This window comes from Rutilus rutilus (genome assembly GCF_951802725.1).
Source record: "Rutilus rutilus genome assembly, chromosome: 1".
Taxonomy (NCBI): Eukaryota; Metazoa; Chordata; class Actinopteri; order Cypriniformes; family Leuciscidae; genus Rutilus; species Rutilus rutilus.
The window spans coordinates 74,394,776-74,409,981 of NC_140209.1; the positions used below are offsets into that span (position 1 = coordinate 74,394,776).

At 38.2% G+C, this 15,206-nt stretch overlaps 2 protein-coding genes across 16 annotated transcripts in view; one reads left to right on the forward strand and one right to left on the reverse strand.

Moving 5' to 3' along the window:
• The window catches only part of LOC311305800 (uncharacterized protein), a 1,224,369-nt gene that overhangs the window by 1,030,344 nt on the left and 178,819 nt on the right, over positions 1–15,206 (forward strand). The window lies entirely within an intron of this gene.
• LOC311305806 (NACHT, LRR and PYD domains-containing protein 12-like) overlaps positions 1–15,206 on the reverse strand; it is a 130,991-nt gene that overhangs the window by 38,522 nt on the left and 77,263 nt on the right. The window lies entirely within an intron of this gene.

Below are 15,206 nucleotides of genomic sequence, written 5' to 3' on the forward strand. Positions count from 1 at the left end.
GAAAGTGGTAATTGTTGAACAGAAAGCTTCATTCATTGTTGAACTTTTTACAGCATGGTACGTGGAGCACCTTCGCTGTTTTGAACTGTGCAAGTGCCAGTCCTCTCATCTTATCGTCGTAGACCCTGAAGACTTGAATGACTACGCACCTCTTTCACTCTACACAATTCAAGGAAGGAATCTCATCTCCCCAAAGGCTTTTCTTCTCCACTGAGGTATAGTACTAGCATTTTCAATCTATTGGCAGTTTATATAAAAAATGTCAATTTTTTGTGCAACATATTTTTTTTTCTCTAATTATAATTGAATGAGTATGTAATGAATATGTTTAGCAGCTTTCTACGTTTGATCGAAACTCTTCAATGTTTAATTAGGGCTGGGCATCGTTCATCGGTGCCAATTTCGATACCTCAGTTTCGATACCGATTCCTAACGATACTTTTTTCGATACCATATGTTTTAAAATTAATTTCAACATCAACAAAAATACATTAAACACAAAGCTTTTATTTTCCACCTTAATTGTGAATCAAAACAGTTATCAAAATAAAAAAAATTCTGGTAAAACTGCTCACTCAGCATGTCCACAAAACGTTTATTGTTCTCTCCGTTTTGGCCTTGCGTCCACACTGAGACGGCGTTTATGAAAACGAAGCTTTTTTGAAAACGCACTCCAAAGTGGATACATTTGAAAACGCGGCAATACATGAGAGCAGTTGCGTTTTAGACCAAACATACGGTGACTGCGTGCGACCTGGACCGCATCAGTGAATGGTGAGATATTTTACTAAATAAAATTATCCTGTCAGACGAATTGCACGATAACTTCATTATTTATTTTTCCATCTGAATCATATCAGTGATCTTTTGTGGGGTTTAACACATGCGCTGTAAGGTGAATTTAGCTTTTTCAGGCGTTTCTCAAAAGTTTCTCATCCACACTGAAACGTCCGAAAACGCCTGAAAACGCTAGTGTGGACATAGAGCATTTATAAATGAAAATGCCGTTTTCAAATGTATCTGGATTAATGTAGACGTAGCCTAACATTAATAAAATGACTGCCTGTCAGTCAGTCATCAGGGGAGAGAAAACACCATTGTGGCTGCTTGTTTAGTAAGAGGAAGTGTAACGTCAACAGCACCGCGACCGCTTTCTGCTCGCCATTAAATTAATATCATATCGCAACAAACGCTGTCTGTGTGAAGTTTTAAAAAACTGTTACCACACTTGAGACCAACCGTGACTCTCTGTAACTTCAGCAAAACTGCAAACAGTTTGATCCGTCCGCACCTCTCCGTGTGTGTGTGGGTCGGAGCTCCGCTCTTAGTCAACATGCAGAGAGGACAGATAAGCTTGCGCTTATGAAAATTTTATGTGATCATCTTGTCTGAACGATTGTTTTGTACGCTGTACATAATGGATTTATAAACAGGTAAGATTTAAAACATCTCAATTCAATGTCTCCGTAATTATGTGGTTAAAGAAAATCGGTGTAATAAGTGTATAATGAATATAAATTATCCCTGTCACATAGTCTTGTTTGAACTTGTTTGTTCGTCTTTGGCTCAAAGCCACTTGTTGCGAACTTTTCTTTGCGGAAGCTTCACGTTTATTTCAAGTGATTGATATAAAATAGTTCAACTTAAAACAACATTTATGCCCAATTATTTCCCTGGTATTGAGGTCAACGTTAACTTGCCTTGCGTTCGCTATACAACAGTGAGTAGCGTTGTATAATAGTCACACAAGATGACTCGGCTACTTTTTCTTGTGCATGTTAGAGCTGACAGGGTGACCATCCTCAATAAGTTTCCCTCAGGACTTTTGTTAAAGCCAAAATATGACCACACCTCAGAATTGGCTCTCTTAAAAGGCTGAAAAATCTCCCAAGCGCTGTCACTGCCTTCCGCAATTCCTTCTTGAATAAAAGCGCAGCGCTGCGCCTGCGTCAGACTGTACTGAACAGGATCTAAAATCGCGATAATCAAACATGGTTTTAATGATAATTAAATTTTAAACGATATTACTAACCGTCAGTACATTTTATTGTGGTTTATAGTGAAACCGGTAATCGTCCCATCCCTACTATCAGGATATTAGGAGACTTTCAACCAGCATAACTAACAAAAATTTCTCTAGAGAATAACCTATTGCACTTTCAAAGTGTTTAAAATATTAAGTTAAAATGAAAAAAAAAAAAAATAATTATTGTCTGTGGTCCAAACATCACAGGTGGTCACACCTTATTCATATCTTTCACTCCTGACCAGTTTGCATCTCTGCTTATGCCCTTTCAGTGTCCTGAGGAAACATGCTGTTTCGAGTGATCATTGCCTCTGATGACATCAGAAGAGTTTCCGTTGAAAGCCTTCCAGAGACAGTAGATCAGCTGATCAATATACTACGCAAAGAGCTTAGCTTGGAAGGTATTTTTGTTCTACAGTTTGAAGACCCAGCTTTTCAAAATGAGCTTTGCAATTTGTCCAACATGTCAGACCTGCCTGAAGGGAGAGCAACTCTGAAAGTGGTACAGAAGGAAACGCAGGTTCTTTCTGACTCTTCAGTAGGCACTGATGTGAACAACCCTTCTGGAGGCCTACCACAAAGCCATACTCAAAAATGGCCAGATCCATTTGTCCTACCCACTTTCTCTTCCGATGTTGAACTGAAGCTCAAGACAGGAAATGAGGCATACTTAAAAGATGGGTCTCTTCTAAACATGAACAAAGACATGAAAAGTGACATTCTCGATAAGCTGGCAGAAGTTATTTATGCTGTTAAGGCATATCCCAACAGTGATGAATATAATGCTGTTGCAAAAGCTCTAATAGACAGGCACCCATGTTTGAAAGAGCCTGGTCCTTCATGTGGGTGGTACGGATGGAAATTCAGTTTGAAGTTCAAAATGGGGAATTTTAGGCAGAAGTTGCGCATTGCCGGATGCTCCGAGCTCGCTGTAAACAGCCAGAAGAGATCAGCATCAGGTGATAAAGCCAGAGTAATTAAGAAGCCCAAGAAGTCTGAAGTGAATTTTCTACCTGACTTTCCTGAGGGCAAAAGCCCCAACAGTCTTGAAGGGGATAGACTTGCTCTAGAGAATGCAATGAAGAAAAAGGTAGTGGACTGGAAGCAAGTTGACATGCTGATGGAGAGCACATTCTCATTAAGGCGAAAGGAAGTGGTCGTACATGAACCTTTGGTTAAAGATGTGAGGAGCAGATGGCCTGCTTTATTTACCGAGAGACAGGTTAGCATTCTTTACTAAAACATTGGTTAATTTTGTAATACAGTATTGCCTTGCATTATAAACTGCCTTTTTTAAACTACCTTTTCTAAAACTTAAAGGATTAGTTCACTTTCAAAATTATTTTTGCTGATAATTCACTCACCCTGATGTCAACCAAGAGATTCATGTCTTTCTTCTTCAGTTGAAAAGAAATGAAAGTTTTTGAGGAAAACATTCCAGGATTTTTCTACACAGAATGGACTTCAATGGCAACCAACTATTCCGATGTTCAAAGAAGGTTCAAATGTCCGTCTCAATGCAGCTTCAAAATCTCCACACGATCCCAGTCGAGAAATAAGAGTCTTATCTACCGAAACGATCGGTCATTTTCTAAAAAAAAAATATATATATATATATATACTTTTTAACCACAAATGCTCGTCATGTACCATCTCTGAGATGTGCCATGCATTGCGTCATCACGTTGGAAAGGTCACAAAAAAAATAAAAATAAATTAAAACAAAGATGGCAGATGATTTTAAAGTTGGAGGAGAAAATGAGATTACATTTTTCGCCCTTCCCTATCTTTTTGAACCGAAATACACAAGAGTACACGACTGGGATCGTGTGGAGACTTTGAAGCTGCATTGAGACTGACATTCAAACCTTCTTTGACATTGGTATAGTTGGTTGCAATTGAAGTCCATTCTGTATAGAAAAATCCTGGAATATTTTCCTCAAAAACCTTAATTTCTTTTCGACTGAAGAAGGAAAGACATGGATATCTTGGATGACATCGGGGTGAGTAAATTATCAGCAATTTTTTTTTTTTAAAGTGCCTAATCCTTTAAAACACTTATTTCACACAATAGTAAAATTTACTATTTGAACATAGAACATAGCTTTGTAACTTTTGTTATCATTAGAATCTTATTTCTCAATACTTCTCAACTCTTCACACAGTAAGCACAACAGTGGTCTATGCGGGCTAAACTGGATCATTTATCACAAAATACATTCAATGAATATATCTTTCAAATAATCTTTCTTTGCATGAATTCTTGTCTCACAACCATTACCAAAACTACTGGCCAATCTGCTTGTTTACATACTCCTTTTAAAACTGAAAAAGTGACCCAAGTATTGAGAAATGTGTCCTAGCAATTGTTAAAAAAAAAAACAGAACTGTAGTATTCTAATTGTGGCTCTGGCATTTTACTAGATTGCAGCAGAATTTCGACGCATAGTGTCCACAGACCTTAAGGCGACCTTTTTCCATGGACTTGATGAGTACCTGAAAGGATTTTTGCAGTTGTACAAAGGCAAACACATTGGAGAACTCAAGACACTGATTTCATCTCTTGAAGATGATGTGAGTATATGTGAATTTATTTTTAGAAAAATGGTTCCAGTGTCAAATACCTGATTAATTAAAATTTCCATGCAACAGCATAGGTGTGTTTCCACTATTGGGCCAAAAACGAGCATGCTAGTGCATGCCAGGGCCAATCGCACTTCTACTGTCACTTCCAGGGCTTAATCAGGCCTCATCTGAGCTTCCTTGGGGCAAATGGCCAGAGGTTTTTGGCCCACAGAATACCCTGGTCCAAAGCGGGCCAACTAGGGCAACATAGTGGCCAAGAACAAAGGCAGGGTTTACCTGAGTCAGAAGAGGGTCAACACCACTGCTCATTTCTCATGTTATTTTATCAGGGTATCAGCTAACTTCAACATTTAAGACAATTTTAGCAATTTTCAGTTCAAAACTCACTTTCAGACACCAGCGAGTGTTGCGATTTGATGGAGATTCTGATCACTGTATGAGGCAGATATATATTTATATGTGATGCTAAAGTCTACTTATGCTAACCATTGCGGTAATAAATACACGTTTCTTTCTTTCCTGTGCATTTGTTGATACCGGACTAATGCATCCACATAGGATATGTCATAAAATAGGATATGTCACACGGTCTTACTCTGGATGTCTCATATAACAAATAACTCCTGTTTTCTGCTTGTGAGCTCCCTCTTGTTCTAGCTAAAAGGATAACAGTATAGTGTGACGGGAGAGATCGTTAAAACCTCCTCAGATCTCATTATTTTGTGGAAAATTAATAGAAATGTTCCTTCTTTCTAGAGAAATGTGACATAAACATAGGATCTTTTCTTAATATTTTTCTAAATGTGTAAGCTTTAGGAATGAACAAAACAACTCCATTAGGGCTTATAAGTCCAGTGATCGCAAATGCATGGAAGCAGGTGCAACCGAATGTGTGCTCTTTTTATGTGAATGATAAATACCAGTTTGATTCAGCATGATTGATAAGCACTCCTGACACTAATTAATAAGTTAATGTCACTGTAACACTTTTTATTGTAAAACATTGGTCAAATACCGATGCAAGAATCTGAAATCTTTAAGTAAAGACCAAACATTTGCGTCTGTCATGCTCATTTTGCGATTTAGCTAGTTTTCATTCAGCTGGTGAAATGGTGGGGTTATCTAACATTGTTTAATGGAGCCATGTTAAAGGAGAACTCCGGTCAATTTTAACATTGAGCTCATTTTTTTGTCAATTTGGAGTGCTGTCAATACAGAGAACAACGACAAAAAATCGGTGTTGCCTACACCGTGTTATCCTCTTTTTAAAATTTGCACCCTGTTGACTTCAATAGGGCAATAGGTAAACCTGCTTTTAGCCTCTTAACATCCTTGATGTGTCATTACAAATGCACAGCCAATGTGAGTGATTCCTTCAGATTGAACACGAGTGAATCTGACTGCAGTAGATGTGAAAGATATGAATAAAAATGATTTTATTTCAGACATGCGCTCATACCTGTGTTTACATGCTGTTTTTGGTTGAAGTCCAAAGTAGTCGATTGTCGAGTTGACGCGCATAGGTTTAGTTACCTATGATCACGCGCGTGAACTCGGCAATCGACTACTTTGGACTTCAACCGAAAACAGCATGTAAACAGGTATTTCCGCTGGCTTAAAGGAGAAGTTCACTTTTAAAATGAAAATTCTGTCATCATATACTCACCCTCATGTTGTTTCCAACCTGTATGAATTTCTTTCTTCTGCTGAACAGAAAGGAAGATATTTAGAAGATTATCAGTAACCAGACAGTTTTTGGGTCCCATTGACTTCCATAGTATATATTTTTTCCTACTATGGAAGTCATTGGGACCCAAAAACTGTCTGGTTACTGATAATCTTCTAAATATCATCTTTTCTGTTCAGCAGAAGAAAGAAATTCATACAGGTTGGAAACAACATGAGGGTGAGTATATGATGACAGAATTTTCATTTTAAAAGTGAACTTCTCCTTTAAGCCAGCGGAAATACCTGTTTACATGCTGTTTTCGGTTGAAGTCCAAAGTAGTCGATTGCCGAGTTCACGCGCGTGATCATAGGTAACTAAACCTATGCGCGTCAACTCGACAATCGACTACTTTGGACTTCAACCAAAAACAGCATGTAAACACAGGTATGAGCGCATGTCTGAAATAAAATCATTTTTATTCATATCTTTCACATCTACTGCAGTCAGATTCACTCGTGTTCAATCTGAAGGAATCACTCACATTGGCTGTGCATTTGTAATGACACATCAAGGATGTTAAGAGGCTAAAAGCAGGTTTACCTATTGCCCTATTGAAGTCAACAGGGTGCAAATTTTAAAAAGAGGATAACACGGTGTAGGCAACACCGATTTTTTGTCGTTGTTCTCTGTATTGACAGCACTCCAAATTGACAAAAAAAATGAGCTCAATGTTAAAATTGACCGGAGTTCTCCTTTAAGGGTGGGTTTTAGGAAATCACTGCGGAGCTACTGGCCTGAAAGTGGAAACACAACTTGATTTTGGCTACAGTGTTCGAGTTCTGAGGCTATTGTGGCATGCTGTTTGCCCTGGCTTGCACTGGCCTGACAGTGGAAAAGTGGCTTATGACTACTAGTTTTTATTTAAAAACAATATTATTCATTGCAGAGCTCAAACCAGCGTAGAAGAGCAGCTGTCCTTCTTGGGCTTCCATACTTTCTTAAAGAGGAACCCTCCAAGTTCATCAAAATTTGTGAGGTATGTAAATATCATGTTTGTTTTAATATAATAATATGGAGCGAATTCTGTGCCATAATTAAACAAACAAATCCAGCATTTTGCAAACAAACCCGATCTACTTCGCAAAGGAAAACTCGACTTGCAAACAAACCCGATCTGCTTTGCAAAGGAAAACTCGACTTGCAAACAAACAGAAAGCAATGTGCAAGTAACAAAGGTCAGTTTGAGTGAAAATACAGTGGAGTAACAAATATGTATTGTGTTCTACAAATTGCATGTAACCTTTGAACAAATACTAAATCTAGTGCATACAAATGCATATCTGTCTGTTATGATTGTGTGACACTTGGCTTTTTAGGAGATCTCTCGCCTCGATTTTCTCACAAATGTGTCCAGGCAGATTTTCTCAAAAATGCAGTTGAGCAACTTCCTCTGCTAGTCTACTGGGTGAAACATATAATGGCAGAGCTTTCAGCTTATAGATTCCCCTATCCTAGAGAGAATTGCTAAGTGCTAATCTGGGGTGCGTTTCCCGAAAGCATCGTTGGCCAACTATGGTCGCAAGTTCATCGCAATGTCCATTGAACTCTATTGGTAACGACGGAACTTGCGACCATAGTTGGCCAACGATGCTTTCGGGAAACGCACCCCTGTCTAGATATGTAAAACATTTTGCAAAAGACAAGTTTCAAATCAGTGCTTCTCCCGATAGACTAGTGCTAAATTAATCCCCTAGTTTAGCGCCATCTACTGTTTTAGAAGAGGAAGCTGTTCAACTGCATTTGTGAGAAAATCCAGCCGAGAGATGTCATAAAAAGTGAAGTCACACAATCATAACAGACAGATATCCATTTGTATGCACTAGATTTGGTATTTGTTCAAAGGTTACATGCAATTTGTATAATGGTTTGTATTTATTTGTGAAGTATTATCTTGGCTCATTTATTTATTTGTAAAACACAATACATACTTGTTACTCCACTGCATTCTCACTCAAACTGACCTTTGTTACTTGCACATTGCTTTCTGTTTGTTTGTTTGTTTGTGAGTCGAGTTTTCCTTGGCGAAGTAGATCGAGTTTGTTTGCGAGTCGAGTTTTCCTTTGTGAAGTAGATCGAGTTTGTTTGCAAAATGCTGGATTTGTTTAATTATGGCACATAATTCGCTCCATAGAATAAAGCCAGGACTCATTGCTAAAGATTTTTTTCTACTGGCTATCACGGATAAACATATCATAGTACTCCCTTCAGGAGCATTATTGGGAAACACTGGACCAGACCAAGAAAAGTCTGCTTTTGTGATTTAAAATATTTTATTGACATATTGCACTTTGTTGGACTGCAAAGCAGTTTTGGGGGTTTTGGCCAATGCCTTTTTTTTTCAGGGGAGGGTGTCTACCCCAGGTAGACTATAAGGTTATTTTGAGTAATTGAAATAGTTTTAAACTGATGTGGCCAAGACCTAAATTTATTAAAGCATTATTGGTTTAAAATAACTAAAACATTAAAGAACATTTATCATTAATTGTACTATAGATTATTCATAGACCCTTCTTCTGATGCAGGCACGCCTCTGTTTAAAACTCATTCATTGTTAACCTACAAATACTTTGTAAATTTTTAATTTTGTGATTTAATAGTCATTTCCTTTTTCTCTTATTAGCCAACTGATGAGGAAGAGGTGGTGAAGGGGATGAATGTTGGACTCTTGGTGGTCACTGAGGAGAACACTGCAAACCTCCTCCCAAAGGAAATAATTGATGTGGCTGTGGTGTTAGAGGAGGAGATTGTGCTTGATGGCTTAAAGGACGTGTCAAATGCCTTTGCTGTACTTATGGGCCTTCTTTACGCTCTGAATATCACTTACCCCAAGGAGGTGAAATATACATTTGAAGTTCTACAAAAAGTGCTCATGAAGATTGGTGGCGAGGCATGTTCAGCGAGAGTTCACGGAGTAAGAAACAAACTGTTCAGTGTTTAGTGCAAGAGGATTTTACTCTCCCCTACTCACTCACATGTTTTATTCATCAAATTTGAAGACAAAATCTCTTTGCTAACTCCAATGAAAAGGAGCAAATTGTTGTTCAGTGATATGCAACTTCAATGTAAGTAAATAGATATAAAAACAGTGTTTGCATTCAAACACGTTTTTTTTGGAGAGTTTGAGTTCAGATAGAATATCCTTCCAACAAACTTGTTGTTAGCTTAATTTTTATTATAAAATGTATTCAATTGGTATAAGCCTTTAGAAATGTGAAATACAGTGTTTGCATTCAAACACGTTTTTTTTGGAGAGTTTGAGTTCAGATAGAATATCCTTCCAACAAACTTGTTGTTAGCTTAATTTTTATTATAAAATGTATTCAATTGGTATAAGCCTTATATATTCCACATATATGTGGAACTGAGTAATTAATATTTTTAAAGGGTGTTGTGTGTGCACTTATTTTGTAGATTCCAGATGGTTTTTGAAACTAGCAAATTGCAGGTATATCTGAAAAATATGAGTGCCGCACTATAGAGAAATACCCACACACTCCAGACACCTTTAAAATGTATTTGCTTTATTTTCGTATATTATTTAACTTTTAAATGGATACAGAATACAAAGCTTAAAACAAAATCACAAAACTTTGGCACAAAGTAGTATAATAGAGCTTAAAGCACCACCAAAAGCAAAAGTTTTAAAACGTCGTCTTGAGGGAAGAAAATGAACGTCAGCAGCTTCAGTAAGGTAACCTTCACAGGTTTCTAAAAGATCTAAAGGGACTTTCTTACTAACAATCTCATTTGTAGGGCATCACTTTAAAATAATTCAAAATCTGTTTCTTTAAAAGCATGTACAAGATAGTAATTTTTGGATTTCCACTTGAATTTTTCCTACCCAAATTTAAAGTAAATAATTTGTAAAAAATTAAGCTCAAATATGTGATATGTAGCTAGAACACCTGCACCTCGATGTACTTTTTTTCCACCCATGGTCGCAATCAGTGACTGGATGGTGTAGGATTGAGTGCGAATCAAACACAAATGAATCTTCAGGGTGATTTGTTCAAACATAATTCCACACAGAACTCAACATTCCAGAACCCAAATCACCAATCCAGAGCCATAAAATCAGGCTCCAGCTAGTCTACACTAACCAACGAAAACCCCCAACTAAGAGCTTTTATGAGCCCAGCTAAAGGAAGAACTTGTCAATGTGAGATGGCTAGGAAAAGAATGATTGGCTCAGAGATGACAACTCAGTGCCCAATAAAGATAACAGCAGAAGCTGCTGGAGCCCACAACATTCCAGACCCCCTCCCCCGTCGGGACCTCTGAACGAACAAACAGAGTTCTTTTCTCTCTAAACCAGAAAACTGAGATTCTTCCTACAGTATACATAAAACTCATTCAAGAACAATTTTCAATGGACTTATAAACATCATACATCATTCTATGTGTTTCTACGATATATGTGTCCATTTAATATGCTTTAATCCCATATAATTCATGTAATTGTATAACTATTAGGTGTGTGAATGAAAGTGTGTTGTGTTTCATATCAGTATGATCGTATGCTCGTGATTCAAAAGATGGCTTGATTGAAATCGTATTCTTATAATAGTAATGATGTCTAAACTGTGGCCTCTGCACTCTCTGCTAGAGCTTGGAAAGTAAGGAGATCCCAGATAATGCATGATTTACGATGAGACAAACAAAGCCAGTGTCTAACTGGTCCGATCTCTTCAGGAGGGGGGGCAAACTTTGAGTTTAAAATCTTAGACACGAAACAAAGCTCTCTCTGCTCTCTCTGTCCTCGCTCTCTCAGACAAGTAACCATGTAAACGCGCAGACGAAACCAAATCAAGATCAGAAGAACATAAGTTAAACAACTTCATTCAAGCCATCATCTACTCTCCTCTCAATTTTCTTTCTTTTCTTAGTTTCCATTCTTTTCCGTTGTGAGTCTCGGTTCTAAGTTAAGTTTTGCGGCAAAGTTTCGTTCCACGATTCGACAAAACCAGCTTCAGACAAAGACTCTCAATCCATCCGCCAGCACACCACGTGATTGGCCGCCCCAGACCCAGGCACGAGGAGACCAGCCAACGAACGAACTCGGGAAACCCCTGTTACGCCGACCAAAGGAATTCCCAAAAGGAACGCAAAACGAGCAAGTAACCTCCAGACTGTAAGCTGAACTACTGGTGTATTGATATAAATGTATTAACCTGTCTAAATAACGATAGAAGGGTTAAATTAATGATTGATGGTTCGTTCCAGGTCATGTCTTATAAGTGCATATAGAAACTAGGGCTGGTCCGAATACCATTTTTTGAGCTTCGAAGCTTCGATAGGAATTAACATCGAATATTCGAAGCTTCGGAGGGAGGGGGCTGAACATATTCTTCTCTCTAATAAAGGCAGGAATCTCTATGCGTCTGTCTGTTTGCATTTAGATTATTTATCTTGCATTTAGAACCGTTCATCCAATCGACTTCACGAGTGCAGTGTCACATTTGGTGCAATATAGACACGCGAGACGTGACACGTTCAGAATTAATAAACTTTTAATACAGAACAGCGCGAGCGGGAAGCGCGCGCGCCTCACGCGCAGGGCTCCGAGAACGGACACTGCACTAGTGATACAAAACACAGCCTAATATTTTTCTGAGTAACAAATAACTCAAATCAGAAATCAGCAGCACAGTAATTACTGACACAGTAAAGGGTAGGCTAATATATTGTTTCTATTCTATTTCCACAATGTCAAAGCAACGCAGCTTATAGCCTACAAGCTGAGGCATGCACTTCTGCCCATACAAACTCCGCTGTTCTGCGCTCTAAAATAAGAATATTGTATTTCGCCCAAAAATGCTAAAAAAATAACCGTGTGAGAGCGTGTTTTAGGCTATATCATGTTATAGCCAGATATGACGATTACAGCACGCGTCACCGCAGATCAGCATCTATTCATCAAGCCAACGTGCAAACTATCGCAAATCAAAGTGAAAGTGGGTCGCAGATGCTTTAACACACAATCAACTTCATTAAAAGTAAAGAACCGAAATGATCTTACCAGGGCTGTTGCCGCTCTCTTATTGCGGTCTTTGATTTAGAAATTTTAGCTGACGATCAGTAAAATGCAGCTTATCTGTTGCTAGTGACGTGCACTCCCATTAAATCTGCCTATAGCGCGGGATTTGAAGTTCGGATTCATATCCGTTTTGCAAAAACACATTTATGTGTTCATTGTTCATATTGATAAATCAGAGAGAACTATCCGATCTGAGAAAACGCATGACAGCCCCATTCAAGCGCGAATGGGAACCGTTTCTAGGGGGATGCCAGGTGTGAAAAAATAAAATAAAAATTAAAACGAATATTCGAATGTCAAATTTGAAAATCGAATACCAACCCACCGAACGAATATTCGAATACTCGAATATTCTGGTACAGCCCTAATAGAAACTTGGGATTTCATCATCTCACTCTTAAACTCACTCTTAAAACTAAATCTTTCCTCACTCTTTTTCTTTCTGCAACGCATGAATGTGTGTGCGTGTGTTTGTGTTAGACATTAGTTTTATGTGTTAGAATAATCAATAAAGTCTTGTTTGTATTTTAAAGAGAAGTATTACTTGTGTTATGTGCTTACAAATTTAATGTCTTAAACTTCTGATCTAAGTTACCTTGCTAACTATAGTGTTTCACTATAGTTTGGATATTTATATCCGTTGCAGAGTTGATAGTTACAGCCAGTTCAAATGAACCGCGAACGAGTCATTTGCTCGGTTGTAATAAGTGACTCTTTCTAATTCCCTATAAATTAATTAATAATTCCTTTGAGCTAAATTGACGAATCACTACAAATTACAAATATCTTACAATGGACTACCGTGAAAGTCGGAGGTCGGGGCGGAGGTCAGCTCCATCTTTAAAATATAGATGAAGAATTGTTTTCTGTGTTGGCTTATTTATAAATATAATATGTATGTATGTATTATATGTATATGATCCATTTCTTATGTGTGTGTGTGTGTGTGTGTGTGTAGATATATATACACTCACCTAAAGGATTATTAGGAACACCATACTAATACTGTGTTTGACCCCCTTTCGCCTTCAGAACCGCCTTAATTCTGGCATTGATTCAACAAGGTGCTGAAAGCATTCTTTAGAAATGTTGGCCCATATTGATAGGATAGCATCTTGCAGTTGATGGAGATTTGTGGGATGCACATCCAGGGCACGAAGCTCCCGTTCCACCACATCCCAAAGATGCTCTATTGGGTTGAGATCTGGTGACTGTGGGGGCCATTTTAGTACAGTGAACTCATTGTCATGTTCAAGAAACCCATTTGAAATGATTCGAGCTTTGTGACATGGTGCATTATCCTGCTGGAAGTAGCCATCAGAGGATGGGTACATGGTGGTCATAAAGGGATGGACATGGTCAGAAACAATGCTCAGGTAGGCCGTGGCATTTAAACGATGCCCAATTGGCACTAAGGGGCCTAAAGTGTGCCAAGAAAACATCCCCCACACCATTACACCACCACCACCAGCCTGCACAGTGGTAACAAGGCATGATGGATCCATGTTCTCATTCTGTTTACGCCAAATTATGACTCTACCATCTGAATGTCTCAACAGAAATCGAGACTCATCAGACCAGGCAACATTTTTCCAGTCTTCAACTGTCCAATTTTGGTGAGCTCGTGCAAATTGTAGCCTCTTTTTCCTATTTGTAGTGGAGATGAGTGGTACCCGGTGGGGTCTTCTGCTGTTGTAGCCCATCCGCCTCAAGGTTGTGCGTGTTGTGGCTTCACAAATGCTTTGCTGCATACCTCGGTTGTAACGAGTGGTTATTTCAGTCAAAGTTGCTCTTCTATCAGCTTGAATCAGTCGGCCCATTCTCCTCTGACCTCTAGCATCAACAAGGCATTTTCGCCCACAGGACTGCCGCATACTGGATGTTTTTCCCTTTTCACACCATTCTTTGTAAACCCTAGAAATGGTTGTGCGTGAAAATCCCAGTAACTGAGCAGATTGTGAAATACTCAGACCGGCCCGTCTGGCATCAACAACCATGCCACGCTCAAAATTGCTTAAATCACCTTTCTTTCCCATTCTGACATTCAGTTTGGAGTTCAGGAGATTGTCTTGACCAGGACCACAGCCCTAAATGCATTGAAGCAACTGCCATGTGATTGGTTGATTAGATAATTGCATTAATGAGAAATTGAACTGGTGTTCCTAATAATCCTTTAGGTGAGTGTATATATACACACACACACACACATGAATACTTAAGATGTAAAAGCCTCTAAGTGCCATCTGAAATTTTCTTCTAGTTTGATCATTTTTATCAAGCTTGTATGTTTATGTTCAGTTATTTCACTTTAATGGCAATGAAAAGGACCTATTAATTGTCATTAAAGTGAAATTACTGAACCTAAATATACAAGCTTGATAAAAATGCTCATTTTAGAAGAATAGTTTTTCTTTTACATCTGAAGTCTTCATGTATACACATGTAAATGAATGTGTGTGTATTGTATCTGACCTCAGTGTGTTACCCTACATATATATATATATATACACACACACTGCTTGTGATATTGCCATCCATGAATGAATCAACAGAGATACACACACACATACTATTGATTCATTCATGTTTATTCATTGATGGTAATATCACAAGCAAATACATCACTTTTTCCTTACCAAAAATCAACATCTGTCATTGTTCACAGGTTTATGTGTGTGTGTGTTTTTTTTTTTGTTTTTTTTTCTGAGGTAAAATGTATTGGCTAAATGATATTTAACTTATTTGAGAAATTACACAAAAGCTCTTGACAAAGGCGTGATCTGCGAGCAGCTGACCGACGACTCCTCTGAATTGTGAGCACGAACGAC